The sequence below is a fragment of the Manis javanica genome, chromosome X, assembly GCF_040802235.1.
Source record: "Manis javanica isolate MJ-LG chromosome X, MJ_LKY, whole genome shotgun sequence".
In the NCBI taxonomy this organism is placed as follows: Eukaryota; Metazoa; Chordata; class Mammalia; order Pholidota; family Manidae; genus Manis; species Manis javanica.
In genome coordinates, this window is record NC_133174.1 from 13,698,718 (window position 1) to 13,715,258 (window position 16,541).

The window sequence follows — 16,541 nt, forward strand, 5'->3', positions numbered from 1 at the left end:
AAATGGGTGAATTGTATAGTATGTGAATTTTATCTCAACAAAGGCTGTTAATAAAAATAGAATGATAATGGATACAGAATTTCAGCTTGGAAAGACTGGAAAAGTTCTGGAGATGCATGGGACATGAACGTACTGAATGCTCCTGAACTGTACTATTAAAAATGGTTACAGTGATAAGTCTTATGATATGTATATTTTACCACAATAAAAAAAGAGAATGAACTATACTTGTGATTGGTGGATAACATGGGGCCTGCTGGGGCTGGTGTTCCCTGGGTTTTGCTTACTCCAGTACCAGCCGCACACTGCTCCCCGAACAGGACACCTGTATTGCAATAACCGCTTTTCCATCACCCTCAATGTCACTTCCTCGGGGTTCAGAGAAACCAGGTCCAGTGGCCTGGGCTGAATGAAGGTGATGAGCCACAGCCACCCCCCTGCAGGTTGTGACGTCGCCAGTACACACGGCCAACCGCAGGGGGGTCCTCAAGCCCCAGAGGCCAAGGGACTTAATTGAAAAGCCTGTGGACCAGGTGCTCATTTAATAAGATATGGCACAACCTTTTTCCAGCACAACTTCTTATTAGAGCCGGCCAAATCAAGTTCCTCTCCGCAAAGATAATTACCTGCCAACCAGAGGCATAAGTGGGAAGAAAGTGATGTTAATCTTTGGCTTTGATTCCCCTGTTAAAGTTTTCTTGCCTAGACCACAGCGGTCCTTCAAATATGGTCCCCAGCCCAGCAGCAGCCACTGCAGCAGCACCTGGGAACTTCTCAGCACTGCGTGTGGTGGGCCCCACCCCAGACTTCCTGAATCAGGACCTCCCGCGGCTGGGGTGGGGCCCCGGGTTTGAACCAGCGCTCCAGAGAATTCTGATGCAGTTAAAGTGTGGGAACCTCTGCTCTACCTCATCTTGGAGCCCACATGACCTTAGTCTGATGAACTGCTTGACCCTCCGTAATGAGAAAGGACTCAAGGGAGCTGCCAGTGACACACACATGTCCAATTTGGTTTTTGTTATTACAAAAGCAATACCTATTCGTATTTTTTTACATCAACAAAGATACGGTATTGAAGGGGAAAATCCTCCATAACTCGCAACAATCAATTACTGTAGATATAGTAGATAATCACTGTTAACTTCTGGCAGAATATTCCTCCAGACATTCTCTACATGTGTAACGATACTAAAATACATAATGGTTTCCATATACTTTAATTGTAACTTTGTTGAGCTGGCACTTCCCCTAATGCTGGAGGCTCAGAGCCTTGAGGGAGGGAGGGCTTTCTTGGACGGTTCCCCAATCTCCTTTTCTGCTTCTCATGAATTCAGTTGTGAAATAATAAACCTGTCTGGAACAGAACTTTTTGAGAACATATTTCATAACCTTCTGGGAAAGAATTAGAATTCTTGATAGAAATGCTTAAGGAATCCTCTGATAAACTTTAACGAGGTAAAGCTCTTCTCGGGGAAACCAGTTAGCTCCCCACCACCCACCCTCTCAGCTGCTCTCCGGTCAGGAGTCTAGTGACCTCTAACCTCACATTCTTTTTCCTTGTGTCCAGCCTATGATGATCATCTAATTAGTCACTTCCCAGAAAACGTCTCAAGAGGGACTATTAAAAGGAATCTTGGCCATGTGTTCATAATTAATTTTCTGAAAAGTTTTATATATGTATCAGTTTCTCCTAATTGTAAACAGCACAAGTAGCCTATCAGATAGGGACTAGACCTCTTCTTGCACCCAAGTAAAGGAGTAAAAAGGTTCAACCTTACGTAAAAATACAGTTTACTACTTGTCTTTTGAAAATCTCTCTGGGCAGTAGGCGTGATCTTAAGATAATAATCACTAGCATTTATGGAGGAGTAGGGAGCCATGATACCTGTTTATCCTCTTTTAAATTCTGACAACTGTGTAAGGTGTTATTATCCCCACTTTATAAGTGAGGATTCTCAAGTTCAGAGAGGCTACGGAGCTCTATCCCCCTTAGCAATAGAGAGGCAGGCCTGGGCTTGTAAAATCAGCCGTCTGATTCCATTAGAAACTGTGGAGTTGTCTGAACTTGAGCAAACCCAGTTTGTTTCATGATTTAGAATTCCTATTCAATGCCCTTCATACAAAATTTAAGTGGATCTTCGTGACTCTTTTGCTTGGTATGAAATTTGTATACATGTAAAATGCTTATGACATAATACCAAGTGGTAAAGCACAGAATACATATTTTCACACCCTATACTTACAATTGCCTTTTAACTTAGAAAATACATTAAAAACATAGGAAGCAAATACTCCAAAAGGCTAAAAAGTCATCTTGGAGTCATGTGCTGAAGTTGATCCTTTTCCCTCTACTTTCTGAGCCAGCAGAGGATGGAGGTGCAGCCACTGGCCTGGGTATAAACAACTCAGGTACTAGCTGGTGTGAGATCTTGGGAAGTTTCTGAACTCTCTGTGCCTCAGGTTCCTCATCTGTAAAATGGATTGGCATGAGTCTCTAATAGGCTAATGCTTATAAAGAGCTTAGGATAGTGTCTGGCACTGTTCTGGATTTCCTATAATGAGCATAATTTTAATAATGGAAAATTGTTTTTAAAGGTTGTTATACCTTTATTATCTCATATTTTTCCTTGTTCAATTATCTTAGAATAATGACTATACTTGAATAAACCTTTAAAAATCATTATAGTAGGACTTTAAAGTGAGCATCTAATTTGACAATTTATAGCAAAGCCTTAAGAAATACAGGTTTCTGGTTAGCCCTAGCACACGGGTTACTCCTGTTACCCTCTCACCCTCTCAAATCCCAGTTAAATGATGATAAAGAAATAAAGAGGGACTCCACCCACAGGACTGGAGAGGATACATCACAGGACTAGTCATTTCAAGGCACTGTTGGGGTTCAAACAGCAGCCTGGATGGGATAACAGTAAGCTTAGCAGGAAGCCACCAAAGAGGGGTCTGCAGTGGCCTGGAGCCAAGGGGACACCTTGGCTGAGGAATATCCAGTGAAGTTCAAGGCTGCAATCGGGAACAGTGTCACTGCCTACATACTCCCCGTCGCCTCCTTCCCCTGCTCTACCGGACATTAAACCCGAGAGGATCCAGTGTCCAGAATCCTCGTGGCCAAGCCTGGCCGTCCTCCCTGCCACAGAGGTGCCTTCTCCAGAAAAACCAAAGGGGCCTGGAGGGAGGACCCCCAGATGGGGGTGTGGGAGAAACGGAAACCGAGCACTAGCTCCCTGGACGCTGTGGAAACAGACCTGTGGGTAGCTGACATCCTCAGCAGCTCGCCCCTAAGCTTGGGAGACTGCTTCACCGCTGTGAGCTGGGCAGCTGGTCGGGCCTTCCCAGAGACGCTTGAGAATTGTGGTTTCTAGGCCAGCTTCAGGGCTTTGGGCCAAGGCGTCCAGTGACAGTCCCTTTGACCTTTTGGGCAGTGTCCCTGACTCTACCTCACCACCCCCTCCAGCTCTTCCAAGCCCACATAAGCCCCTACTTCTACCTTCAACTTTTTATACCTGAAACATGCGGAGTGGCTTCTGTTTTCCCGACCGGACTCAGACTGATACAGCCTGTGCTGGAGGTCTTCCTTCTCCATCCGTGGGCCTCCTCCAGCCTGCTCTGGGCGTTGGAAGTATGGATGGCTTTGTGTCAAGTTCAAGTTCATTCAGTGGACAGCACCAGCCGAAATGGACAGCAGGATGAGTGAGAAGTCAGAGTAGAAACTCCCTTTACTCCCTCCCTGCCATGTCACCTATCGGCTGCGTCCTTCTACTGAAGACCTGAGCTCCTGCAAGCCACCCTTTTCCATGTGGAGACCCTCTCAGAGCTCCAAAGATGACTCCCTCCTTTTACCCTTTGGGCCTTAGACATTAAAAGCTCTCCATTATTGCTACCATAGCATACTGACCTATTCTTTGCTGTTGCCCCTAATCCGTGCCCACATCTTCATAAATAATCTCTTACTAAACCCTTCTCAATAGTGCAGTTTAAGTGCAGCATCTGTTTCCTACCAGACCCTGACTGGCGCACCGCTCCATCAGCCCTCAACCTGAGCCCTTGCCAGGCCAAGGAGGGCTTTTAGGTGCCTCAGTGTTCAAAGATCACCAGGCATTCAAGAAATATTTCCCTTGTGAAAGAGAGAGACAAAAAAAGGAAGTAATAAAATAAATAAGTATATTGGGGAATAAAAGAAGACTTTTAGATCAACAACCAAAACACTAGAAGATCCTTAGAGAGATAAGAGAAGGTATTTCATCCATGAAACAAGGCAGAACATGAATAAAAAAGAGACAGACAGAGACAGAGTGAGAATGGGAGGAAGGGGAAATGGAAAAGGAGAAGAAGAGGACGTAAGTTGTTACAATCAAAGGATGAGAAAGATCTTGGAAATCTGAAATGCGATAGCCAAAATTTAAAACCCTGAATAAAAGAGTTGTCTTATAAGGTCAAGGAAATCTCCCAGAAGGTAGAATAAAAGACATCAAGATGGAAAATAGAAAAGAAAGGATAGGAAATATAGAGGATCATTCCAGAAGGTTCAGTATCCAATTTATAGGCAATCCAGAAAAAAAAATAAACAAAGAAATGGAAGGGCTGGAATTATCAAATTAATAACACAAGAAAATGTCCCTAAATTGAAGGACAATTGTCTCCACATGGGAAGGGCTCACCAAGTGTCCAGAATAGTGAATGAAAAAAGACTCACACCCCAGGCATATTATCATGCAAATCAGAACACCAGTGATAAATCTTAAAAGTTCCCAGAGAGCACAAGCAAGTTGCATAACAAAGGGATTGGGAATCAGAATAGTATCAGACTTCTCAATAAGGTCTCTAGGAGTTGGAAGATAATGGCGCAATGCCTTCAACCTTCTGAAAGTAAATGATCTTCAACCTAGAACTCTACATTCAACCAGACCATCAGTCACTTCTGAAGGTAGAAGAATGACATCTGCAGAAATGTAAGGACTTCAAATGCATGCATGCCTCCCTGTACTCTTTCTTCAGAAACATCAGGAGGATGTGCTCCAGCCAAAGAAGGGCGAACACTATGAACACAGATGATGTGAGACCCAGGAAATGAAGTTATGTCATACAAGAAAGCGTGACAGAAAAATCCCTGGGTAATTCTGTGTAGCAGGACCAGAGAGGGCAACTCGTTCAGTTTAAACAGCACAGAGAGCTCTAAGAAGGGAGGTCTGACTGAATTGAATATGTGGACCAGGTTATCCATAAGCTTTGGTAGATTTGATGGAGGATGTGGTAGGCAGAATAGTGGCCCCCCAAAGGTGCCCACGCTCTAATCCCTGGAACCTGTGAATTTGTTCATTTATATGGAAAAGAGGAATCAAGTTTGCAGATGGAATTAAGGTTGCTCATCAGCCAGCATTGGAATGAGGAGATTATTTTGGATTATTCAGGTGGGCCCAATGTAATCACAAAGGTCCTTAAACATGGAAGAGAGAGGCAGAAAAAGAGACAGTGTCAGAGTGATGCAGCGTGAGAAAGACACAGCCAGCTATTACTGGCTTGGGGGATGGAAGGGGCCACCAGCCAAGGAATGCAGGCAACTTCTCAAAGATGGAAAAGGCAGGAAGTGATTTCTCCCCCAGAGCTTCCAGAAGGAATGCAGCCCTACCAACACCTTGATTTTAACCATGAGACCCATTTTAGACTTCTTTGCTTGTTCTAGCAGTAATAGGAAACCAGTACAGAGGATTTGAACAAGTATCTAAAAACTAAGCCAATAAGAAAATCAAGACAGTTATTCACATCAGAAAAACAATATGTGGAAAAAAGAAAGCAGTCTATAGTATAAGATATGTGGCTCATCAAAAAATAATATTTATGTGGTCATATAGGTAATCAATATCGATTAACCAAAAATATGACAATAATATATTGGGAGAATTTGGGGGTTGGAAGTTGGGGAGCATAATGTGGTGGAGGTAAATCCTCATCTATTATAAGAGGAACTCGAGATGGTCCCTAAAATCAACAAATCAAGAAAGAGCAGAATAGGCATATTATGTAGCTATAGGAAGGTAAATTCAGAAGCAACAGGTCTAGGAGTTGAAAGTGGTCCCCCTTGAGAGTGGAACTGAAGATCCAAAGGGGTAGGGTGGGGGGCTGCACAGAGAGAGAAGCCTTACTTAGGACAATTGCTTCAAGTAGGTATGTGTCAGTTCCCTGTCGCTGCTGTAACAAAGTACCACAAACTAAGTGGCTTTAAACAACACTAATTCATTCTCTTACAGTTTCGGAGAAGTGAGACATCGGTCTCACTGGGCTGAAAGCGAGGTGCTGGCAGGGCTGAGCACCTTCCAGAGGCTCTAAGGAGAATCCATTTCTTTGCCTTTCCAGCTTCTAGAGAGCCTGGAGGCTGCCAGCATTCCTGGGTTCTGGGCCCTTTTCCAGTCAGCAGCCACTGCACTTGGAACTCTGTTTCCATTGCTACATCTGCTGTGACTCCCTCGTCTCCCTGTTTCCCTAATACGAACATCTGTGACTATATTGGACCCACCTGGGTAACCCAGAGTAATCTCCCTATCTCGAGATCATTCATTTAAGCACATCTGCAAAACTCCTTTTGCCAGATAAGGTAAGGTGACATGGTCACAGGTTCCAGGGGTTAGGATGTGCACGGCTTTGGAGGCATGGCATTATTCTGCCCATTGCAATTTGTCTGTATTACTTAAATAGAAATATTTTTTTACAACATGCACTCTTTGACCCAGCAATGCTTCTAGGATTCAATGCTAATGAATAATTCGTCATGTGTACAAAAATTATGTTCATAGACTTTCATAGACATGATGCTGAAAAGTTATAAACAACTACACGTTCATGATAAAAAGGTTTAAGGTATAGCTGTAAAAAGGCTACTATGTAGCAATTACCCACTTGCTACAGAGCTTTATGGCGACTAAAGATGTTCAGTTTGTTAAGCGGCAAAAGCAAAATACAAAAGGGTAAGTTCACTATTCCCTAATTTTTATTGAAAAGTGTGTGTGTACTATGCGTAGAATGATGTGAGCATTTTTGTATATGTATGTATGTACATATATATAGTGTGTATGCGTTTATACAGAGACAGAGTAGAAGAGTGTGTGCGTGAGTGCACGAGCACGGTGGGTATATATGGGTCAAAAGCCCCACAGGACTGAGACCAAACTGTTAACTGTGGATACCCCTAAGCAGAGGGAATACCAATAAGTTTAATTTCCTTCTTTGTGCTTCCCGTACTTTCTAGGATTTTTTTCCCCCAGTCAAGTGTGCATTACTCTGATTGACCAGGAAAAAAGTTATTTCCATTTTGCATAAATAAATAAACAAAAATGAGCATCTGAGGCCCTGGGGACTAACTCTAGCATCAGCTGTCACCAAAGATTATACATGTAGCAATTAGCACAGCTAAGGGAAGAAAGGATCAAATACCCTTAGTAATTAACACTCACCAAAGTGTGCTTTAGCTATACATACGCTAGAAGTATTCTGAAGCCATGACTGTAAATCTGTGTATCTTGTTCTCTTTAGAATCTGGTTTTGCACCAAGGTTTTTAAGGCCAGAACATCTTAGTGGGCGCTGGGGCTAACCCGGTTTCCAGGCAGCATTCAAAATAGGCAGCTGGATTCCCTTCTTGCCCACCAGGTGGGGCAAGAAAGCTTCCGAAGAGTCTACCTTCTAAAACATGAACAGGAAGAGACCCAATCACAGAAAAACAGGTACAAGGTCTCAGAAGTCACCCCGGTCTATTTGGGCGGAATGTGCGCTAAAATTGCTCAAGGATGAAAATATTTCCAGAGAGTTTCATAGAGAATACGAAGCTGAGAGTCTACAAAATGTGTTTTGGTGCCTGACAATCATGCCTATCACCAACACTTTTTTTCTAACATTTAAAAATTAAAATACCTCTGGCTGAAATGCAAATTAACACACAGATACTATTCTTCATGGATCACTGGCAAAGATTCAAAAGCTTGTCAATACAGTCCACCAGCCAGGCCGTGGGGAACCAGCCTCCTGCATTGGAGGAAATGCAAACCGGTACAACTCCTGTGGAGAAGAGCTGGCAATATCTAAGAATATTCCAAATCTAGCTCGCCCTTCAGCCCAGCAATCTCATTTCTTGGAATTTACCCTGAAGATTCACCTCTAACAAGATGAAAACAAATATGCACAAAGTTATTGATTAGAGCATTATTTAACTTGCAAATATCAGAACCTACCTAGATGTCCAAACATGAGAGTGTGGTTGAATAATGGCACAGCTACAAGTGGAGTGCTATGCAGCTGTAAAGAATGAGCACAATGCCACAGTCTGATATGGAGCTATTTCCAGGATTTCTTGAGTAAAAAGAGCCAAGTGCAATAGGGGATAGATAGGATGCTGCCTTCTGTGTAAGGAAAAGGGGGGAGCTAGGAAAATAAACATGTATCTGCTTGTCTTTACCAACAAGACACCCAGGACGAAGCCAGAAGTGGCCATCTACAAGGAGTGGGAATACAGGAAGGAATGACCATTCTTTTAGTGTATCTTTTCATAAAGTTTTGATTTGTGGAAGTATGTTAATGTTCTACATATTCAAAAAATTGAAACAAATCAACAAGGATGGGAAGGAGAAAAGCCAAAACTGAAAGCAAATTGAAAACAAAAACCCCCAACTATTTCAAATGAGCAACATAACCACATTAAGGGGTCTGGGGCTAGGGAGGACTAATCCACATACTTTATGAGCACAGTGTTTATCTATACATCTTTGTCTTTAGGGGCATGGGGATGGAGAACTGCAAACAAATCCTGAACTATTTTTAGTAGTTTCCTGTAGTGGTATGAGTGAAGCATTCTGAAACCATTTTAGATGTACTGTGGGATTGAGCAAATGACTACAAGATTTGATGCTTTTGGGAGCCAGGGTCCTCACTGTGGAAGAAGGCCCATGCAAATATGAAATGGGGGAGGCGAGGAAGACTCCTCTAAGGAGGGCTGGCAGTGTCAGTGTGACCTCATCACTTCTAAAATATGTGTCACATGCATGCATGCGTGTGTGTGTATTTCCTAGCTATGGCTCCTGAAAAGACTTAGAAGCAAAGACAGCCCAGTACCAATGGGCACTAGTGCCCAGATCTCGGTCTCTAATACTGTCCTCCACCAAAAGGACCCAGGGCTCCTTGGAGAAGTAGCTGATTTCAACTCTGGGATAAGGAATGTCCAAGATGAGTCTGGAGCATCTTGTTATGCCACAGAGAAGTGCTAAAAATAATTATGGGGGCACAGCAAGAAGACACAGCAGTTAGCTTAAAGGGGCTCCACTGGCCAAAGCTGGGATCATTTGAGCCCCCAAATAATCAAGGACAATAATGAATCACAAACCACTGAAAAAGCAGAAATGAATCCATATCAATAATAAGTAGGCAAATAAATACAAGGAAAGGGAGGGGTCTCGCTTACAGGAGAATGTCAATAGCAGCTGGTGAGCGCAGAGGGAGTATGGAAGTTGGAACATCATAATTTTGCAACCTTAACCATAAAGATTGCTTCAGACAAGAGTCATCAATAGGTACTAAATCTACGGGGCAATTGTGATGAGGAACAGCATATTTCAAAGTCTGAAAGTGTCTCCTCATAGATTGCTTACTTATTATAAGGCAAAAAAAAAACCCCACCCAGTAATTATATAGTGCAAAGAATGGACCACTCCTTGACCAAGTGTTTGAAATCAGCATCACCAGTCTGAGGCAGATGGACATGGATGTGACGCCCTGAGAGGAACACAGCATCACTCCTATTACATTCTGGCTGGGAATGCACTGCAGCTGACAACTTGACTTCAGCCCAGTGAGACCCATTTCGGACATCTGCCCTCAGAATTACAATAAAAAAAATTTGTGTTGTTTTATATCACTAAATTTGTGGTAGTTTGTTACAGCAGCAGTAGGAAACTAATACACTTGGAATATGGACCAAAGACTAGATAAAAGTACTCTATCAATGTTAAGTTTTCTGATGTCGATAACTATTGTGGTTATGTAGGAGTACAGCCTTGTTCTTTGGAAATATTCACTGAAGTATTTAGAAGTAAATAGGTATGATGTAGGAAACTCTCAAGTGATTCAGGAAAAAAATGTGTGCATACACATGCATACATGTGCACACATACACACAGAGAACACACAATAAAGCAAATGGGAAATGTTAGTAGGTGATTCTGGGTAAATGGCATATGGATGTTCCTTGTACTATTCTTGCAACTTTTCTGTAAGTTTGAAATTATTTCCAGATAAAAAAAGTTTTAGACAGACAATTGACTGAAATGTATGATGTCATCTGTTTCTAACCTCGATGGAGATGAAATCCATACCACCAAACCTCTTCTTGAAAACAATGAAGGGTTGTTTCCTACCCCTCATACTGATCTACTATGAAAGAAAGAAAGTTCCTAGAATTCATTGCTCTTTTTAACACCTACAATATTTACTGAGGACTGCTCAGTGGCCGCGAAACTCCAAGCCTCGCAGCACAAGGGAAATCACTGGATGGCTGTTTCCGGGATGTTAAGCATCAGCTGTGGAGAAAGGTGGACTAAAATACTGGTAGAAACGCCCGTCTAGAGAAATAGGTAGAACTTGGTTTGGTGGCAAGAAGAGAAGAAGCTGGGAAGGAGAGCGAATAAGTCAATACCTGGGGTCAGGAGAAAGGTCACCAAGAATGGCCAATAGGACAACTTACTCACCCAGCACCTGGAGCCAAGCAGACGTCCAGAGTCTAATGGTTCCCTTCACACCTCATCCCCCTGTCTTCAGGGGACTGTGAATCACGGCTCCTGGGAGGTAAGTAGGAAACCTGAAAAGCAGCCCACCTTCCCGCCTTTCTCTCCAAGTGTTTCATCAGCCAGGCACTTTTATTACACTTTTTTTTCCTGCAGGTAGAAGCCTCTACAAGGTTTTGGCTTACATGTATGCCTTTAGTCATTCAACATATTTTTCTGAGCTAATCCTGTATGTCAGACACAGAAGTACATGGTGGAAAGAAACAGGCTGTGGTCCCTATTCAGTGTACTTCAGGGCTTAAGCAGGGGTGTGTTTAGGTATTCTGGGAGCCCAGAGGAGCAGCAGCTAATGCAGTGGGGCTTGGTTGGGAAAGCTAGCAATCTGAGTCTTCCAAGTCAAATGTGAAGCGAATGACCAGGCGATACAGGGACAGGCATTTGGGTCAATGGAAACTAGAAAAAGCATGTGTGCAGGTACAAAGGCAGGAGAGCAAGGCACATTGAGGGGACTTCAGGTGGTTTGAAATCCCTCCTCTGCTGGGAGGCCAGCTAGTGGAGGGGGTTAGCATGCAGGCAGTTCAGTTCATGAAAAGATGCTCTCAACAGTTATGCACACTTAGACCACAAGAGCTGTGACATCACACCTACCAGAAAGGCTGACCACAGAGTAACTGAAGCGGGCCTGGATAAGGAGCCACTGGAACTCTCCCACATGGAGGCTGGGAGTGAAAAACGATACAGCTCCTCAGGAAAAGTTTGGTCATTTCCTACAAAGCTAAACACACACACTTACCATATGACCCAGCAATCTCACTTCTAGGCATTTACCCAAGTGAAGTAAGAAGATATGCCCACATAAAGACATGTGCTTTATTCGTAATTGTCAAAAGGTAGAAGCAACAAAGATCCACCAACGGTGTATGGGTAAGTAAATCATGGCACATTCAGGCAACAAAATACCACTTAGCAACAAAATGAATGAATTAGCGAGGTATATGCAGCACCATGAACACATCTTAAAAGCACTAAGTTAAAGAGGTCAGACACAGCAGGCTACATACTGTATGATTCCGTTTATACGGCATTCTGGGAAAGGCAGGATTATAGGGATAGAAAACACATCCTTGTTTGTTTGGGGTGGGAGTGGGGACTGCCCACAAAGGGCCACAAGTGGACTTTCTGGGGCAATAAAAACACAGTATTCTATATTTTGACTGTGGTGGTGGTGGTTATGTGATTGTATAGGGTTGTCAAAACTTGTTGAATTTCTTGCCTAAAAAAGATGAACTTTACTTTATATAAATCATACCTTAATAACACTGACATTAAGAAAAAAACTGCCACTACTGAACCCCAGGTCTGGCACTTACTAGCTGGTGACCTTGGGCAAGTTACTTACCTCCTCTGTGCCTGTTTCCTCATCTGTATAGTAGAGACGATAACAGTATCAACATCATAGAGTTTCTGTGAAGATGAAATAAGTTGATACAGGGAGAGTGCTAGAACATTGTCTGGCACACAGTAAGTGCTTAGCACACGAGCTGTTATTGTTATGGTCAGAACAGACAAGTCTGGGTCTGACGGCTGCTGTGGGTTGCAGCACTCATTAACTACATAACCTCAGAAAAGTCATTTAACCTCGGGGAACCTCTGATGAGCTCATCACCACACTGAGTATTTACAAAGATCAGATGAGATGAAGGTGAAGTCAAGTGATGGCTGGTCACTCAAGGATAGATTTTTTTCAAAAATTGGGAAAAGTCAGAATCAGACTGCCTAGATTCTGAGCCTCTCTCTGAATTAAGGGGCTATTCACTGAGATCATGAACAAAAGAACACTTTGGGGGCTTGGTACAGTTTCAGGCAGGATAAATTTGAGATGACTGTAGGGCATTCAGGTGGCAGTTTCTATGTGACAAATGGAAATAAGTGTGCAGAGCCTAGGGGAAAAGGTCAGGAGTGGAAATAGCTTTTTTTAAAGCATTAATGAACACATCATATCAAAAGACATGAATATAAATTTAGTCACCCAGGGCAGCGCTTGGCTGTCTGGGCTCTTTCTCACTTACTCTTCTCATCCCCATTGCTATATTTTATTCACTCTTATATTTTCCATAACCCCAGCTGTTTTGGCGTTTGTTACATTCAATTCTTTCTCAGCCCTCTTCCCCTCCATGCTTTTCCCCAGGGGCCTATCCCCCACCTCTGAGGCCTCTTGCCCCCTACCCCTGTCTGCCCTCTTGTTCTGGTTTTCCTGAAAGCCCAAGTCCCTGGCTCTCTTTTCTCCCTCCACATTTTTCTGGTCTATCTTTACTCTAGCCCCATCCTCTCTTCATTCAAATAAAATTTCTACTCGATTTCACTACTGTGTCTCTGCCCTTCAGTTCTTTGTTGTGGCGGGACAAGAACTGAGGAAAATACACTCAATCCCCCAACAAAGGTATTATTTGAATCCACTCCAAGGGAGGAGCGGCCAGAGCCAAGGCAAAGGCAGACTTAGTTGAATAAAGCAGAGAGGAAGGGGAAACAGAGGGAGGAAAGGGAAGATCACTGAACTGACTCCTGCTCAGCATTGGGCAGATCCCTTGCCGGCTCCTAAAGACAGTGTCACCTGGTGTCCTGTGTCTGCCTGACTCTTCACAGCGTGGGAACTCCCTATCACCCCAGGATTTGGGGGAGCCACAGAGCACTGTGTGGAGTCAGATGTTCTGGGAACTTCCCAAACGCAAAGAAAGGAGGTTTTCGGGCAGGCTGCTGAAGGGCATGATCGTACAGCTGCAGTCCTGTCCAGGTCATCCAGGTGACAGGAACTTGAAAGCCCAAATGAGAGCTCTCAGCAGCTCCTCCCTACTTATCTGGAGTAGAACAGACAGAGTGACACACTAGAACAAAGGCCAGTGTGGGCAACACAGAGAGGCGGCACCCTTAATGGCTGAGTCTGGTGTTTTATAGGGCCTTTTGTAGGAGTCAGATAAGGAATGATATATACAGGTGATTCATAATTCCTTTGAAGTTCTGTCTTAAGAACAGGGTTCTTTAGGTGACTATGTTGGTTTGGGACTTCAGCATTCTTTGTCTACATAGGTTTATTTACACTTCCCAGGTCTGTCTTCCACCCTGGTTACAAAGTTACTTGATTAAGGGTCTGGAAAAAACAGCATCTTTGTTAAGTTAAAGAATAAATTGGGCCTTTTAGCAGGCTAAGTAGATTTTACAATGGCCTGTTCTAAAGGACATGGGCTGTGCTCGGATACTTTTCTTTCTCTTGGGAATATCCGGCTATTCCAAGACACTCCTGGCCTTTGAAACTTCAGCTAATAACTCGTGAATTCTGTGAGTCCTTTCCGGCTCTCTGGTTTTATCTGGTTAACTCTTTTGAGTCCTTTTTAGTGAGTTTTACTGCCTCTATTCTCTCTCCACCCCACTCATGTCTATTTTTCTGCCTAACATCTTGACAGATGTAGCTGAGAGACCATTAACAGCACCTTGCTCTCAGCAGTTGCTTGCAGAAATTGTCATCAGTAAGAACTTTCCAACATTAAAGTCAGTTTCTTCTTTACTAAATTTTATTTTAGGTATCATTAGAAGGGATTAGATTTGAGGTAAGAACTCACTTTAGAAAATATCTTAAATGGCATGTACAGCAAAAACAAATAAGCCCTCTGAACTTCAACGATAATTCAGGATTTCAAGAAGACATTTTTAGCCTTCTGGGAATGGGATTCTATCCCTTGTCTTCTAAAAGAGGTAAACGTGAAAGTCATACAAAGTGCAAGCACATTTCAAACACGTAGGTGACTACCTGCAAAGACTGAATATACATATACAGAATCTCAACTACCAAAAAAAGCTCAGAGACTGAAGAAAAATACCAAAATATTAGTTTGAAGTGTGATTATGAATTTTTCTTCCTTTTACATGTCATTCTATGCACTTTTTGTCAGACATGTTTTCCCCTTAAAAAAAACAGTAAAATGAATTTAAATTATTTTAAACATGTAATTATGTTAAACATTATAAATCAAGAATTCTTATTAAAATATCAACACAAGTACTTATGCTTATCCACATTTTATGATGCAGGAGAAGGAATGGCAGAGAGTAAAACCCCTCTGGAATAGGGTGAAGTAGGCAGTGTTGGATGTAAAGCTTGTTTTCATGGATTTTAGTAACATATACAATGGATAGAATGAAATATCCTTACCACTTTTTTTTAAAAGAATGACTTTATTTTACAGAAATGATACATTCACATATTCAACCAATACAGAAAAGCAGAGTCACTCATAATCCACCACTTTAAAAAATCACCAGTGTTAACAGTGGGTGGACGTATTTCCAGACCTCTCCATTTGTATGTAGAGGATTGATGGTGGGAATCACTATACTTTTTATTTTACAAAGTTTCCAGTTAATTTTAATTGAATGCTATAGGAAAAAGTTAGAAACAAAACTAAAGTGACTGGTGAACTTCAGAAAATGTTTCTTCACCATAAGGGCTACTGGTTCCTAAAAGAGCTCAGCTAGTAATTCTCAAAATGGAGCCTGCATCAAAACCCCCAGCAGGGCCCATTAAAACAGGCTGGTGGGCCCCACCCCCAGATTTTTTGGATTCAGTAGGTCTGGAGTGGAGCCACAAATTTGCATTTCTAACAAGTTCACAGGTAGTGGTGATGGTTGCTGGCTGCGGACCTGGTTTTGAGAACCACTGTATTAGGGTCAAGAAAAAGATGGAAAAACGAGGTTGGACACTAGGTGTTTTCTGGCATTGAAACGACAAGGCATGAAAGACAAGGCAGGTAGTAGTCCTCGGCCCACTTCCCCTCCTCCATATCCCAACTGATCAGCGTATGTCAATTTTTCTTTGTCAAGATTTATAACATTTACATTCTGTTCTTGTAACCATTCCTTTCACTGGAATTTTGTTAGGGGACCTGGCATCCTCTCTCTTCTGGGTTCAAATTAAGTGTCAGAACTATGGCTCATTGGACCCAAAGGTGTACCTTCGCCTGCAGGCTCTGGCTTCCCCAGGCTGCTCTGCAACCTGGAAAGTGCCTCATCCTGGTGAATCTTTCCACTGAGGTCCTGAGATGGTACCAAAGGCTTCATCTTCCCAAGGGTTTTTGTTGGCTCTCCTGCATGTGACCTGGTCGCCTCGTCAGTCACTCTGTCTATACTGGGACCCAGCATCACCAAAATGTCAGCTCCCTATCTTTACTCAGTGCTAGGTAGTGGGGTGGGAGCAGGCTTGAAGTCACACCACAACTTGTCGCATCTCCCCCCTTCTTTGTTTGGTTGCTGCTGGTGAATCTGTGGCTGCTGGTTATTGAGTTTACTAGATAATGGAGAAAAGGAGTTTCTGATCCAGCTTTACTCATGCTGCTTCTGCCTACAAGTATCTCCATCCTTTTTTACAAAGCTATTCTAAAATGTAGGATTTATTGGGTAAAATGTGGTCTATATTATATATCTACTTAAATTATTATAATGTAAATATAATAGTTTTTCCAATAGAAAAGAAAATGTATGCTCCAAATACAGTATTTTTCTCTGTGATAAGCTTATGGGTGATCTTTTAAAATTGGAATTTATATTGACATAATTGTAGATTTCCACACAGCTATAAGGAATAACACAGACACATCCCATGTACACTTTACCCAGTTCCCCCTGGCCCATTACATTTTAAAACCAGCAAAACTACCAACAAATAGTGCCGTTTGAGGTTTGTGAAACCAGCAAGGGAGAAATGTGGCCAGAGGATGCCT